The 17,340-nt window shown below is 43.9% G+C and overlaps 1 protein-coding gene across 1 annotated transcript in view; it reads right to left on the bottom strand.

Moving 5' to 3' along the window:
• LOC119004381 (KATNB1-like protein 1) overlaps positions 1 to 16,641 on the bottom strand; it is a 34,163-nt gene extending 17,522 nt beyond the window's left edge. The window contains exon 1 of the mRNA XM_037071235.1: positions 16,505 to 16,641. The gene's annotated coding sequence lies outside the window, so the exon portion shown is untranslated. The remainder of the gene's footprint in view (positions 1 to 16,504) is intronic.
• Between the last annotated feature and the right edge of the window lie 699 nt (positions 16,642 to 17,340).

Here is a 17,340-nt window from a genome sequence, read left to right as displayed (position 1 = left end):
CCTTGGCTTGTCCTATCAGGATATTGGAACCCATTGTCCGTATGTGTGGCCTTTGGGACAAAAAGACAAAAAGACACATGGAAGTCCACGCCTGCACGAAAGAACTGTTATGTAACTCAGGGATACTTGTGGCTTTGGCACACGCAGAGAGGGAGAGGGTTCTTTCCCCAGAGGGCTTTCGCTCGCACCATGACTCTCACCACTTTGTTGGCATTAGTCCCTAATAACAGCGTGCTGCTTCTGATGAATTCTGGCTGACAACCAGCGCGAATCTGCATGGGTCTGTGTTTCGAGTTGTCAAGCAGTATGTTTGCGCCGTAGTGTAATCATGTCTCCGTAATTCTGTTGGCGCAACATAGTCGACATATACAAAATCAAACGATGTGTTGACACTGCACACATGAGTTAACGTGCAGCACGTTATTCAGCAAGTGTTACTATCCGAAGCCAATGTAATGCTGTGAGAGGACGCACACATGTTAATCAGTGATGGAAACTCTGCAGGGAAAACGGCGTTGTTTTTTTTTTGCTGGAGAAACCTTAAGGTTACGCTCGGTTGGGATGTGTCACAACAAGTTAGCCGTGAGAAGCTGAGAGTTCTTGTAGAAAGTACAAATGCAGTCAGGCGTCAGCGGCATGTCTTTAAATCTGACCGTGGATTTGTTGAACTTCTCTCTGATGTCGATACCCTGCTGTTCGGTGGTGTCTGGCAGGAGCGAGACACACATGCGTACAGCGATCACACCTCACACTCACATGCTCTTGGTGGTGCCTGCCCACCGCTAACCGTCACTCACACACTGACTTACGACCGTAAAAGTATCTGTGTGGAGAAGGCCCCGCTGCACTGGGTTCCTAACCTTTGACCATGCTGTACTCTGCGTATCACGTGTCCCACTGAGTGAGGGACACTATGTGCGGACTGCAAAGAGCAGACGGGGGGGCCGGAGAGCATTGGCTGCCAGAAAGTAGTGTAGATTGAATCATTCCATTTGTTTACAGTCGTGAACAAACGCATTTATGGTCCAATAAAAGTTGGTTGTTTTCCAGTTAGTCACCTATGTACAACGATTTAATAAGCACGTCACATGGCGTGCACGTTCCCCATCATTCAGCTCATGTGATTGCCTAAAATCTTGAAAGAGAGAAAAAAAAAACATTGATCTCCATCCAGGAAAAAGAGAGCAAGGAGAAAATAACATGTCACCTCAGATCGCACGGCCGATGCTGAAATACGATGTGCTTATTACTGCTATAATTGAGGAACAGCAGGTCTGTGGTAGTGTGGTTATGGGAGTTTTTGTTGACAGAAATTGATTCCTGCCTTTAACGGGGCAACGGATTTTCTCGCACTTCCTCGTCTACTCCGCGTTCGACGATTTATGCCCCTCGAAGCTTTGCAGGCTTTGGCAGGTCAGAAGTCAGATTTGTTCAACAAAACGTATTTCTCATGCTGTCAGACATTTTAAATACCCTGCTTCTCACCGAACATGCGCAACAGTAGGTTTATTGCAACCGATGGTGTTGGCAGTTTAATCTGCTATTTGACTATAATTTGCCCCTAGTTAGTTACTGTAATTCATCGCTGGTTGGTGATCCAGTAAACCAGGAGCTGGTGTCTGCTTGGACTTAAAATTAAGAAGCTTCACATGACCACACAGCCTCCCCACTTCAGCTAGCTTCATTGCAGCAGGCTAATTTGTAATCACACATCAACAGCTATTTATTCTTCCCAAGCTCACGGCTCTATAAACCATTAAAGTAATGAACTCTGTTCAGACCACATGGGAAATTGGGAAGCAGATGTCTCTTTCTCAACACCAAGCAGCAGTGAAGCATCTCTATAAGACCTCTCAGAGCGCCCTTCAGTTCAACTCTGTGGCTTACCAATGTTATTTATCTATTTTGAAGAGTCTCTAGTAGCTCTCACACTCGACAACAAACTCCCTCTGGAGACATGATTCGGCTTCTGTGCGGTATTTCTCTCCATGGGTGAGCTGGAGCCGCCACTTGATCAGAGGGGTTAAACCGTGGAGACTGGGGACATGTGTAATGAATTCAAGGCCCTCAGATGCTGGATCTCCGGGATATTTCATCAATCCAGAAGCTCAGTGTTCTTCCATAACCAAAGCGCCACTATTAGGCAAGCCTCAGACCAACACCGAGACAAACAGCCAACGACAGTCTGCCCAGGAACATCTCGGCACATTCTTGCCATAATTCCACTCTCAACATCAACACCACAATGACTTACAGGGCTTCTGAATATGCCATCAACAGGAACACAGCATGTGAACTGGGAACGCTGGGAACACACTATATTGCCACAGTAAATCTGAGGTAAACATGATAGGGCCCACAGTGAAACTGGGGTTTGTTTTTGTACTCGCACAGAGCATAAGAAGCATAAAAAAAAAAAAATAAAAAAAAAAAACACGTTTTCTCCATTAGAAAAACATAAACCAACATAGATCAGGCTGGGGGTTTGATGAAAGCAGTATATTATTTCTGGAGATATGGGAGACAGACCGCCTGGGTCGAAATAACACCAAAGTGAAGTCGGAGAATCCTCAGTGATAAACCACTGTCGGGAGTCAGACAGCACGTGTCCTCTCTCCACACAGCACACTTACATAAGCAAACACATGTCCACCTTCAAAAATGTGCAGTTTCATTTTCATTGAATACCTTAAACACACAGTAACAATTAGTAGGACTCAGTGTAGCAGATGATCTTCAGATTTCTATGTTAACTGAATCCCACAGTTGGACTTTACTGTTAACATTCAGCTTCAGATAACAATTACAAACCAGGTGTACTTGTGCCCCAGAAGAGACTTCAGCAGTACAGAGATATAGAACCCAACCATATGATATTAAGGAGGAAAAATCCCCAGATATATTTATCATGTGCTCATTTTTTAGCCGTAATCCCTTAAATGTGGTTATCAAACACTTTCAAACGAAAATATCTATAATGGAGGCAAGATTTTTTACAGTTTAACAATAAACTTTATTGTCTCAAACTAAATCACTGACCTGATTGTGAAAGTGAATGTCTTATAATCTAACAATGAATGTGTTAATAAAGCTTTTAGAAACACTTACAATTATCTCACTAATGTTAACAGCTTATAAGAACTCATGAGGGCCTTATTACCTGTTAACAGATACTTATTACAGGGACCTTAAAATAAAGCATTACAAAAATTGTTGAAATAGTGAAATAATAGAGAAACGGTTGAAACAGATGATAGTCGAGTTGAACTACACTGCAAGCTTGATCCAACCAACAGTTCAATCGTGTGAAAAAAACATTAACAATATGCATTCATCCATAACATGCCGTTTGAAATCAGTTTTGAAGAAACGGAACTCATTTCAGATGCAGGGAAACATCAGACAAAGAAGGCTGGGAACCGCTGATGTGAAGGATCAGTCTGAACAGATGCACGATTCAACCTTCACCCCTCAAAGTAAAATGTCTTTAATTTACAGATGGAAAAGTTTCCATGTAGTTCTGACCACAAGCGCTGAACAGGTAACTCAGCGATGGAGCTCACATCAGCGACAGTTTTTATGCAGTCATCCATCCTGATTAGTAATGCTGTAACTTCTCAAGAAGACATTAGGTTAACTACTCTCCTTGGGTCAAGCAAGGAGGACCCATTAAAGGACTCATCATCATCATCATCATCCCGCAATTTAACAGTGAAAGGGCCTCTAATTCTTCGTGTCCTCCTGTCTGCTCATTTTCAAGTCATCAGTCTTCCCCGCTGAGCAGAAGAACCTCAGGACACAGAGGTCATGTTGCTCTACATACTGACACGGTTGTTCTTGAAAGCTGCAGCCGGTCAACCTGAGACTCCTCTCAGTCTGCAGGAAGTGCCTCCTCGTGCCAGAGGGCAGAGATTCAACTCATTAACTCCGAGCCTCAACACTCGAGGGGCCTTGAGAGCTGAGCGACAACAGGGGTATGCTACCACATCGGCTGCTGCTGGCAGGCAGAGCTGGGGCATGTCACTCGGTTGAAGAAGTCCGTGTTCGGGTCTGTTAAGTCGACAAAATATTCTCATTCAGCAGCCGTGTGTGGGAAAACTAAATTTGCTAAGCCCGGTCTGTTGACAAGATGACATCGGAATTCTTGCCACTGACTGACTTTGAAGAAAGCCTTGCTATGCAGATTACACATTGTGGCATGCATCCGTATACTTCCCAAAGGGGTCTGATTTTGGAATGGAAACATGTCTTGATGGACTTCCTTATCCCCAAGCTGTCACAACATCAACCTGTCTTGTGATCGCACCTAGCCTATTGTCGAGGGCCACCGCTGCCGATGACAATTACCCATATCCAATAGCCACAAGGATCTGACTCATTTAGCTACCGCACATGCACTCGAGGCTCGTCACGCCTGCCTGGTTAAGACAAATTGCGCGGCAGAGCTGTTTTCTCTCACAGGCTGGCAGTGCTGACCAAATGCTCTCACAGAAGGCAGCATGCTGTTGAGAACAATGCCAGGCTCATTATTGCCTATCCTGTGTCCTAAATGTTGCGCATGCCGGGCAGTCTGTCTCAGCCTTTAATTTTGGTCACTGCTACGTTCTCAGACTTGGCTCCGAATATCAGTGGGACCCGCCGTTGTTGGAAGTTTTGCTGACAATGTCATTTTCTTGTCGATCCATATCCACTGTCTGATACCTAGCACTGTTGAGATGAATAGCATACCTTTGTTGTCTCGGGTACAAAGCAATCACTTTTTCAGCACTTGAGATCTGATCGCTAAGGAAAGGTCAGTGAGAGGTTTACAATGTCCAGATTTTTTACAGGAATGGTGGTGATTAACAGTAATGGTTTTTGCACTCTAAACTCTTGCCCTCTTAAAAATGTCACAAAGAGAGCCTGAGGACTCTTCAAGTGCTCTCAATGTTCCAGGCACGTGCAGAGGCCGTACTTCACACGTCTGACATCAGGAAACAAATAGAAAGGAGGAAACCGCAAGCCGTTTTGAGCATGCCAGCTCCTACTATTTGACGTGACAATCACCCAGTGGTGAGCAATCCCAGCAGTGCCCAAAGGAAATCATTTAGCTCTGTAAGAATGTTATGACAAGGGCATAACCTAGCTCTAGACATAAGACAATATTTCAACACCTTATTTCCCATGGGAGCTCGATGCAGGATCTTTCTGAACTGCAGCGGTATCCACATTGCTACTGGTGTGTAGGCGAGCACTGAGGGATCTTTCAGCACTCAGCAAAAAGACAGAAATGCCGAAGCTGCTTTTTCTTCACCTGAGGTAAGTCTGGTGTTTAACACTGTTCGTGGGTCAACAAAGTAGACCTCCCCTGGGTTGGAGGGCGGCAGTGAACTCAGAAGCACTCAGGAGTACCCTACGTGGCCCCTAGTGATGGCCAAAAATGGGTCAGGAACGTAAGTGTGTGTGTGTGTGTGTGTGTGTGCACTGGGAAGATTGTTGCTTGTAACTGAGCAAGGGATCAAATAGGCACATTTATGGGCCACGCTGAAAGCTGTCTCTGTCCTAAAAGCCACAGTTCAGGCTGTAAAGGTAATCATCCCAGGGAGATGGTATCCAGTGTTGTTTTTGAAATAGTGCGATCATACTAGACCGTCTTATTGATGGTGAAGCGGTTTTCAATGTTTATGGAGCGATCCAACTTAATGGGCAATGTAGATCTCCAGTGTACCCTGAAAAAAAAAAAAATCCTCTCCTTACCAGCCTATTGGTTAGTAACTGACTGACTGGCTCACTACAAAAATACAGATGTCTCAGATCACAGAGCAGAAGGTATTCAGAGCATCTGTGCAGGCGGATTTGTCATTAGAGGACATTTCATGTCCCTGGCCTTATGACTGCTGGACTCAGACGGACAGGTATGTACCTTGTCTAGATCTGGGAAGATATCTTACATTTTGTTACTTATATCATCCAGATGAATGTGAATTTGGCCAGAATTCAAAGGTAACGCCAAATACATATCACAACAACTGCTGCACCTTGCTCGCTATCCTTGGCTGTAGCTAGTTACCATTCACAAATAAGGTCATGGCTCATTTAGCCGTGAAGCCAGTGGCCCTAGAGATCTTGACCAAGACATTGGATCACTTGGAGAAAAACCACAGGTAACGGGACTCAGCTGGACTGGAATTAACAGCCTGAGGTGGACACAGAACCTGAAGTAAACACAGCCTCCAAGTCCACCAGAGGGCAGTTTGACAACAAGAGATAAGATACGGAGGTGATTTACAGCAGATCTGACCAAGACTGTGACTTCATAGATGTCAGAAAACAGTAGGCATGGACAGAAGAGGCGTGCAGCAGATGAAGCACGTTATCACTGTGAGCACATTAGCATGTAGCTCAAATCATTACTTTGCCTAGCATAGCTTCAGCTTCAAACTCAAAGACTTGTTACATTAGAAATTATATAAGGATCTTAATTTCCCTTTGAGTCCATGAAAGACATGCAAGCCATACATGACAGTATTACATTGTGCATAGGTGATAACAGGAACAGGTGGTTCTAGTTTTTGTACCCTTTCATCGCAAGCAACCAAGGAAGCTAACAAAACCATGACTCGGATTGTTTGTTCTAACTTACAATAAGTATGTTTGACCAGCCATTCAGTGGACCGAGGCATGAATTTGGGCAGAGACAAGCAAGTCCTCCCGTGGCTGGGAATTGGTTTTGTGCGGCCACTGGCCACCAGAGGAGCTTGTTTAAACATACCCAGACTGAAAGACTTAATGACCATGCTGACAGCAGTCATTCGAGATGTCTAGTGAGGCTGGAGCGCCTTGGCTGAAAGGGAGAGAGTCTAACAGCTGCAGAGAGAAAGGGAGGGATGCTGTGGTCACCGTCTCTTTATGTAGGCTCCAGAGAAAAGAGGTGCACAGGATTCATTTTTAAATCTGACTTCAATATTTGTTCTCCCACCAAACCTAAACCAACAGAATATAGGATATACAGTCCCATGGCAGCCCGCTGTGTTTTTCCTGCCACCTCAGATGTGTTCTACCATTCGCCCCGATGTCATCTCAATTAAAGCTCACCATGTGGACAGAGAACAGCTCAGACTTAAAAGTAGGTTTATGTTTTTTCAAAGGTAGCGGTGAGTTTGGATAGCATCCTAAATATAGTTGGACATATTTTGGAATAAATTCTGCTGATTTGATTGATTCCCAGAAACCCATGAGGTATTTACACGTGCTTCACACGTGCTGACCAGCAGTGGATGTGCATATGTAGAGAAAACGGTACGAGGAGAGACGGTGCAGTTACAAAGAAGCAGCTCCTGGACATTTTGTTCAAGTAATCTCAAGAATTGAAAGTACTGTACATTCTGTGACATAAAAAGATGACAGTGTTGCAATCGAACTGATGTTTTCACTTCATGATATCCCACAGAAAATATTTAAATATCTTTATATCAGAATCACAGACACTGTTCTTCATAGGTTATGATGATGATCCACTGAGTTATTCTTATCTTCCACCATGCCATTCCCCAGGATTTAGCACTGCAGAGACCACATGTGCATGAAATGTCCTCAGGCCTTTAGGCCTTTTTATCTGATAGAGACTTGGTCTGCTGCTATGTTTTGATCCCCATAACTTGGACCAGGCCAAAGCAAAGAAGAGGATCCAGATACCAAAAGCTCTGAAGATCCTCATCATCTGTATTTTGTACTCTGTGGACAGGGTCACAGTATATTATGAAACAAAGTACTTTCATGATTTGAAGATATTTTTTTCTCTCTAGTCGGTTTAAAGGTAATCTGCCACAAAGTGCAGACCCCACTGTTAGATGAATCAAAGCTCTATGGCGATATCATGAAAACTCATGAAAAAGAAAACTTATACATGATGCTCATAAAAGCAAAACTTTGACATATTTTCACTTTTTAGGTTGATGTGACTACAGTCCAGAAATAGCACTCACTGGAAGACGTGGCTAAATCTGAAAGTCCAATGTTTACTTTCCTTAGCTTTGTTTATGTCTCTCCTACACTGTTAAATGTTTAAACATGTTCACTAGTGAGTCACTAACTTTGTTTGTCTGGTGTTTGGTGTCGGGCAGGTGGCATTGATCAGGTTACCGGAGCACTTGCACCATCAACTGCTGTTTGCCTTTTGCAGCGTTTAGACTGACCCAAAACAGAAAACCAAAACAATGAGCTGAAAGGCGCCAGAGAGTTGGACGCTAATCCTCTGGGGGTTCATCACTGTGAGCAGCAACTATAACACGGTGGTGTAGGGTGGTTAGGATGGGCATGCTGGTAACTAGTTGTTGAGTGCATACTCACAAACATATTAACTCTTTGAACATAGGTACATAGGCAGGTTGAACATAGGTCTTTTGTATTTAAATCACTTTTACCCGTTCTCCACACAGTACGTTGCAGGTGGGCCTGCTCTCTCTAAGCCCTGCATTGTTATTGCACCGTTTGTATTTACGCCCCTGCTTTTCCATGTGCATAATCTGATCCATCCACATGGTTGCTTTTTGCATAACAGTGTATTATAAAGCCAAGGCATGATGGGAGAGAGAGCTTAAGCTAATGGGAGAGAGGGGAGAATACGTGAGTCTGCAGAAAAAGAAGCAAGCTTCTGTTGGTGATTTAAGACATCCGAGACTGGATAATCACGGCTATCCTCCGCATTCCAGCCTATAAGAGAACAAGATTAAATACTTTTGGAGAGAGAGCGGCGCTGGCGGTCCTTTCCTGCTGTGGTTTGTGCGCTTCCCCTTCAAAAGAAAGTCACAAGGGTTATTGTGATGAAACTCTTTCTCTGTGCTTGTGGAAATCTGTTTCGCTTTATCCCAAAGGTCAATGAGCATTTCTCCCAGACTCAGCAGTCTGCTCCAGCATGACCACTGCTACAGCAAAAAAAAAAAAAAAAAAAAGCCTTCTTATGAGAAGTTTAATAATAAGATGTCTGTCTTCACTTCTGGGCATCTGGTTATTGTGAAGGAAGACACAGGTCGAATCCTCAGCTGCCTTTAAGCAACAGGGGTACGGTATATCATGCTCGTGATGGATCGGAAGCAGTCCGCAGAAAGCAACTGCTTCAGACAGCGTAACACAGCCAAAGTGGAACACACAATATATATCTGAAAGGGCTTACTTTCCCCAGGCTACAGGAGGTGATGGGAGAAATAAACAGTGTCAGCAGCTCGTCGTTCTCATTTCACACAGTTCTCTCATATCCCCTCAGTTTCTAACTTTAGCTCCGTCCGTCCCGACCCGACGCATGGGCACGGGGTCAACTACGGTTTAACGTGAAGGTGAGATATTCCTCCTGTGTTTGGTTTAGTTCTTCCTGTCTTTTTCTCCGTGCGTCCACATAATTTGTCTCCTCTGTGGTATGTAAACTGTCACCGACGGAGCCAGTTTTTGCTCTCTTCCCAAAATTTTAATCAGAAGAGAAAGATCTTCTCTGAGCTAAACAAACTGAATAAACAAACGCTCCTTTTTTTCAGTTTTCATGACTGAATGAACCGAATAAACAAACTGACTTTAAAGGACGACACAATTTCTTGCTGTTTCACTCTGTTTATATGTGGCGGACCCTGCCACCTATCATCTAGCCATCTAGCTTCAAATTGTGTTCTGGGGACCTTATTTTCCTCTGAGAACAGATTGTTTATTCAGCGAGGAAAATTCAGTTTGTATTATTACCTCATATATATTGGAGTCTCCAAAACTACATAGTGTCCCTTTGGATAAACAACTACTTACAAAATAGCTCAAGAGCAGAGCTGCAAATGTTCATCACTAATTATTTGGGAGCGTGAATAAATATTTCCAGATAGAACAGATTTTATTTGCTCGATGCTCTTGCACAATTTTTGACGTTTCCAAAAGATGAGCATGACCTTTATGATGTGTCTTGTGTCTCTGTATTTGCGTGTAAGCACATGTGCGACTTTTGACTTAACGAGTGTGTGGGCTCATCAGCACACACTCCCGTCAAGCGTACACATGTGGAGCGCCTTCCCAGCCGTGGCTTAGATTCCAGCCATTTCCACGGCTGTGACCGATCCAAACACCAGTCAAGTCAGTCACCCGGCGTGATTCACTCCTTTGTGCTGCGTGACTCAAAGCCCTCTTCCCTGCCTCCTCATGTCCTCCCCTCACTCCCACTGTCCTCCCTGGACATAGGCTTGCCATTTGACCCTCGTCCAACTTGGACATGCTCCCCTAAATGGTCAGCTGCAGGCGCTTATACGACATTTCTGCATAGCAACAGTTTGTGGACATCCACTCCGAGGCGTACACATGCAAAAATGACAAACAGATGGCTGAGGAAGTGGAGTGATTTGCATTTTTCCAAATGAAAGGATCGGTCCCCCTTTTCTGCATACCGACACTCTCAATCAATACCGAACCAAGTGAGGCTCTAAATCAATCTGATACAGGCTCAACGCTGTCAGCTCTGGTGAGAATCAACACGTGCAGATTGTTGCTTTTGGAAAGTGAAGAACTGACTCTTTCATGAGGTGGCAGTTGAAAAGAAAAAAAAGATTCCTTCAAATTGGTCCAACAATGAATAAAACCCACAAGTTTGCCTGGTCCAGCTGAAGTATCACACGACGACTGAGCCCAAGCGGGCGGATCTACTGCCGGGTGTTAAAGAGGACCAGATGATGGGGCCGAAGGTGTTTTCAGCCGTGGGGTTTCCAGTATTTTCTGAGAGGATGGGAAGAGAGGAGCAGAGCTGCAGATGTTTTGTCTTGTTCTGCTGCCCCAAGGGCTAATTTGCGTTGCTCTCAATCGGGATTGACGACGAACTGAAGGTGATTATGCAAGGGTTGACCCCACGGCTCGAAGCTTTGTCGGTTCCCTTTATTTACTGATCCCAGGGGACTTGCCACTGCAGCAGATTTCAAATAGGGTGTGAAGTGATCCCTTGGACGGAGCGGACCCAGGGTGAGATGAGGTTGAAACCGGATGACCTCAAAAATCCAGAGACCGAGAGTTTAATCGGATAGTTTCCAGCAAAAAAAAAAAAAAGTTCTCTCTTGAGGACGCTGTAAAAAGCTTTGCTGTTCCTCTCCTCGTGAGCTTTGAACTCGTTTTCTCCACTTTCTCACCAGAGCTGCAGAAAATTGAATGTAAGACTATAATAAAAGCAGTCACTGAAGTCAAATGAGAGGGAAAGTCAGTCTGGCCAGTTTACAGAGGCATGGTGTCATGTAGGCCCAGGAGCCAAACACCACAGTGCTGCTCACACACAGGGAGGGGCGTCCAGTCTCTGTATGTCCCACAAGAACCAGAAAAGTCCCCTTAACATTCGTAATACTGTATATATATACAGTGCAATACTAGTAAACACCCAACAATCAAATCTTGATTTTGACTTACTGTTGTTAATGAAGGGCTCAACACACCCAGCCATCCAGAGTCAAGAATAGCACAAGTGAACATTTTGTGTTAATGGATCAGCAATTACATTTGAGAGTAATCTGCACCCAGTAAGAGTATGTCAGAGCCAGACAATCATGCAATACATACAGAGTCCAAACTGCTACAATTAAGCAACATTCGGTGCAGATTCTTCTGGGTTTGGTCGGTAACCGGTCCAGCCCAAAGAGCCGCACTGACAGGAGGAACAATGCTTCTGGCAAGACAATATAAATAGTCAATTAACAATCAAGGCCCGGTGTGTTTTAATGCGGGAGATGGCTGAATATTCTTCTCTGGAAACGATTCAGCATCAATTTTGCATTGGATTAAAGGAATAGTTTGGCATTTTAGGGAAAAAAAGATTATGATTTGAAGGAGTTAATGGAAAACTTTGACCATAAAAATGATAATTCAGTCAATATCTACTCAGGCCTGTGCCAGAGGAAAGCCAGGTGATGCTAACACTCTTTTTGAACCCAAAGTCGTCACTGTAGGGTTATCAGATTATTCATTTAACTCATTTGTCCATCCATAAATTGGCCTAGCTGTCATTAAACTCTAGATGCATCACGTTCCTGTTCCTTGTCATCACATCAGTGAACTGTAAAGCTTATTCTGATATCTGAACGTTTACAGGCTACATACTAATTTGATGATGTTCAGTTTATTTCTACTATTTCAGTCCGGTAAGTGCCAGTACCTACTTTGCTCATTCAGCTGCAGTGCCAGTGGAAACAAACGTTGTCTAAACGATTATGACTTTAATTACGGTCACTAGTGTAAATATTCACATTTTCATTATAAAGAACAATGCAGCTTCTTTGGAAGGGACTACAGCTAACTGCTGTATTTACTTGTGTTTTCTTTTGGTCATTAGAGTTTCTTCCAATGAGAAAGGAATGATCCGGTGAAGAAAAGTGTACCCAGTCATCCAGAGTTAATCATTTGGATCAGTGAGCGTCTTTTGCTTCAAGCAACATCGCCCACAATTGAGCTTGGAAAACAATGGGCCACTGTGCTCTGATGCTTAAAAATCTTCAGCCTGCCAAAGTCAATAAAGCTGGATTTTTTTTTTTTTTTTTAAAGCTACTCGATCAGTTCCAGACCACAATTAAAACGCAATCTAAAGATTTTATCTCCCTCTGTCCTGGGTTTTTGCTTTCTCTTTGAAAAACTGAGAACAGATGAGGAGGAGTGATAAACTACCCGAGAAGAAGTGAAGAAAGGGCATCAGGTGGTTCCAACACTACTCCACCTGGAAAACAAAACAGGTGAAGGGATGGGGAGAGATTCGCCCCGTCGCCAAGAAATTCAGGCTGTATTTTCCACCGAGTCCAAGCGTGGATAAACATCGGGCGAGGAGCAGGGTGTCTGAGAGTGAGCTGTCAGTGGGCAGCGACGGGGCCAGCTCTCATCCCCACCGTCTGCACGGGGCAGAATAGGAGGGACGGGAGATTCCACAGCGCCTCCTCAAATAAGCAGCACGCGGCGTGACACCTCCCTTCACAGGAAAAAAAAAAACGGGAAGGAAGATGAGACGGAGCGAGACAGAGACCTGCCTGTCCGTTCAGCCAGTGGAATGGGAAAGCTAAACACCTCGACCCAAACCTTCAGTGATGGATTCCACTCAAGCGTAATCAACAGGCCTTGCAAAAGCTCAGACCTTCCCTTTTGTTGTTGTGATTCATTTTTGTTCTGTGCGGTAACAAAAGTACAAGTGTTCGCTCTGTGTTCCAACTCTTTGGACGAAACGACAAAAATAAACCTGAGCAGTTCCAGGTTGTCCACATCCTCCGTTCCAGGATAACCTTGCAAGGAATTACTGGCAGCCGCGGGTGCAGTTCGGGTGTGGTGACCAGCAGAAGAAGCGACTGTTTGAAAACAACAATAGCGGCTATGAGTTTAGCGTAGCTGCTGCTTTAGCATCAGTTATATCAGAACTGGAGAGTATATATCATTGAAAGAATAGCAAAGAGACTTATCAGTCCAAAATGCTCCTGAATGCCGCCTCACAGGGCACTGGCTGGGATAACTGGAGACTCTCAGTCTTATTTAACTTCTGCAAGTCTTCCTCTTTATATTAAAAAACACCCACCACCTCAGATGAAAGTGACGCCAGCCTTTTGTTTTTCATGATATTGGAGTGTGACGCTGACACGTCGCGGCTGATTAAAGACAAAAAGGCACTAGAGATGCTGTAATGAATGGGGATCCCGACAGAGACTCTGAAGACAGTGTGTTATTCTAAACCCCTGCTCTGCTGTCGGGGCCTGTTTCCTGCTGATGTACAGAGGTGGCCTCGGAGAGAAGGATTGCGCCCATCTACTGTATATTATGTACAGCGCGCCTTCGAGTGCTTCCACAGGGAAAACAGTGTCTTGAAAGGAGGCAGTAAAGTCAATTTGTAGCACCGTGCCCCCCAAGGACGAACACAGGGCTTGTTTAAACAAAAACACATTAAATAAAACCACACAAGTTAAAGACTGATTTACATGAACGGATATCTAATAATCGTCGATTTTTATCATTACAGGCCCTTTTTTTGCCGGCGGGGAACATGTCTATAAAAGGGTAAGGGGGAAGTGATGTCGTCAGAGCGCAGCGATCCGGCAGCTGGTCTCCTGTGGAATCCTGGGCGATACTGGGGATGACGGAGACCAGCTGCTGACTCAGTGACTCATTTTTACCTCAGCGGGGAGAAGAAGGGAAGGAGAGAAGGAAATGGGAGAGCAGCAGCTCTCGCCTAGACAAAGAACAGATACAGCCAGCCAAACAGTTATTAGACCTGCTGTATCAGTTTGTACCTTTCCTTTTCCGTTGGCACCATGCTCGGATCATGTTGCAATGTATTCACTTGGTATATAAACAAGATGTGATGGAAAAGGTCATGGTAACAAGTATTCACCTTTGGGTCGTCGCAGTAATTAGAGGGAGAATGGAAGCAGAAAGTTGCTATCTTTGTCGCTAAATGACGGTGACCCAAATATCTGTTTTTTTTTCGTCCCTCTCGCTGTCCTTGTTTCACTCTACAAATGATGTGTGGGAGCCTGCGTTGTGTCTGAATATTGGCATTAGCAATCATTTTAGGCTCTGACAGATGAAAATGGATCGTTGGTTCTCACTCTTGGCGGTCGGGCTTTAGATTCAGGGGTGGAAAGACTGTTCCACTGAATGTTTAATTACTGGTGGAGAAAAGATTAACTTACATTTATTGAAATACTGGTGAAACAGAGTTGTAGCTCTTTTGCAGTTAGCTGTGAAATAAATCCTTTTAAAGAGGTGTTATGTAAAAATCTGTTGAAATGTACACGTATCAATCTTTTTTTTTTTTTCTGCAGTAGTTGCTTACATTACTTACCTTACTTCCAGCACAACACAGAATTTCCACAGAGCCCCTTTTAATACTAGTGAGGAATATTGTAGCTGCCAGGTTATTTTGCATGCTTTTTAAGTTATTGTGAAGTCCTGCAAGTTTGAAAACGTACTTGTGACTAATATTATATTGCCCTAAAGCTGCGCTAACCAGTATTTTTATATAATAAATCATTTTTATCATGTTTTATCGACCATAGTAGATTCCAAGTGAGCCCTTTTGCTGTGTTTTTTTTTTGTTTAACATGGGGACACCAGTGATGGAGCATTTAGCAGCTAAATTGTTAAATATTTCCCTCAGGACTTGGTAAAAAACAAAAACGGAGCTTAAAGAGAGTGAATATTGGACTTGGATGCCAGGTGGACACAAACGAGACTTAGGATGAATGTAAATGTTATGAGTTGATAGTAAAAAAATATTGTTGCTTCTTATTGTGCGGCTCTCAAGTGGCCAAGCATTAGCCATTGCAGATTTCTCAGTTCCAGAGCACACACAGATTAGAACACTCTACCACCTATACACTCAGGGTTGCTTTTAAACATTAACTCTTCTGTGTAAGGTTTCCCACTAGAATCAGTCAATAGATAGGCACATTTAAAGCAAAGTTCGAAGATGAGCAGATGGCTAATTTTGACTTCTTGTAGCTGGAAAGTGCAGGTGTAACTTCAAAACAATAAGGACGGCTTTTAAAAACAAAATATTCTCCTAGTTATTCATTCCATTGAACTGGCACGAACAATACCAGGAACCTGCTGGCTCACATAAGTGGAATGCAGCCATCACCAGCATTCTTAATTAAACCAACAAGTACCTTGGAAAGTTACACAATGCAACGGCAACAAGCACATTTTTAATTAACTGGCGCTGTAGGCACGCCATCCCAGATTTACCTCTGGTTATCTAAGTTTCCACTTCAGTTAGTTAACACGAGATCCACTGGTACAACGGCTTTGTTGACAGCAGCTGAACCCAATCTAGTGCATGAACTCTGGCACACCCCGGAGAGCCCACACACAAACACGCACACATTGTTAGACACCACAAATTTAACACAGATCTCTGTCCCCACTAAATCCGGGAAAGGAGCAGACGCTCCTGTATATGTTCAGATTTCTTTGGTATCACACAGCGCTGATAGCCGATTGTGCAATCCACTCTACCGCTGCTTCCAGAGCAGCATGATGTTCCAGATGTTTTATGAAACTGCACCAAAGTGGCAACTCCTGTCCGCAGGGAGTCTGGGAGGTGGGTGAGTGTGTGTGTGTGGGTGTCTTTGAAGATTACTCCAACTGATAAAAGCCTTGACTTCACAGCCCCTACGCACCGTTTCCCAACTATAAATAAAAAGACACATAGTTTTTGATTAAACTCTTCCCACTGCATCTCTGCCTTAATCATCGTTAGATAATACAATGGCATGTTGCTGCGGCTCATTAGCTCGTCTTCAGCTGCCGCAGTGAATCTGACTCAACCTGAGCAGCAATCAATCAGTGCGCTCAGGAAGGGAAACTCTCATGACATCAGCCGTGACTGCACTGGAAAGAACCTCTTGAGATAAACAGCTCGCAGCTCTCACAGTCTCAGACAAACACCTCCAGGAAACTCAATAAACTAGATGCAAAATAGACAAACAAATTGACACAGCGGATGACAGACAGCTGAAAATTGGGAGTTGTCTTTTTTTTTCAAAGTACATACCATTTCTGTCCGGGGAGTGTGTTTCTTCGGGATAGCCTTGCCCTTATAAGGTGGCCGGCGTCCTCGCTCGTACTGTGCCCCGCTGAGAGGGACAGCCACCGTTGAAGTCTCAGAAACAGCAGACTTCAATTACATAACAGGCTTGGAAGTGACGGAGTGTGCATGCTAAAGGATAAAACCTTGAGTCGCGCAGGATTTGTCAACGGAGGTGGCTGGAATGTCTGGTATGACTGGTGGTACCACCGGCACACAGATCTGCTGTTTGTTAATCCAGGAAAGAACAAACAGTCTCCTTTTGTTGCCCAGTGTGAATTATGAAGGTTGTGTAACCAAATCAAACAAGAAGACAAACACAAATATGAACATTCCAGATGTGACACCGATACCAATAATCAGTCTGTAAAGATGTGACGTCTGCAGTCGTCACTGGATGGACTTCAATCAAACTTTTCCACTCTGCCTGTAATGTCTGAAGAGGCCCTTTAAGCCTTCATTATACGATTTTCTTTTACCGAAATCGCCATGAGTCAGAGGATTTCCAAAATGAACGGCCGGTTTTCATTATGTTTAAATATAATTTGGTGCTCGTCAATCCTTTTCTGCCTGATTGGTGCACTCTTCGAAAACAACATCTCCGTAATGACAGAGCGGTTCGTCATTTTATAAGTGATGGGAAAACAATGCTGACGTTGATTCCAACAATGAAAGATTATGATACTGTTACTTTAGTGTCTTGTAAATGTTGCTGTTCAGTACCAGGCACAAGCATGTGTGATTTTGTTGCTACAAAATTACATTTTCTTATCATACATCTGCATCTGCTTAGCTGTATAGGT

Source organism: Acanthopagrus latus, chromosome 16, assembly GCF_904848185.1.
Source record: "Acanthopagrus latus isolate v.2019 chromosome 16, fAcaLat1.1, whole genome shotgun sequence".
Classification (NCBI taxonomy): domain Eukaryota; kingdom Metazoa; phylum Chordata; class Actinopteri; order Spariformes; family Sparidae; genus Acanthopagrus; species Acanthopagrus latus.
This window is presented reverse-complemented; position numbering and strand designations above follow the sequence as displayed.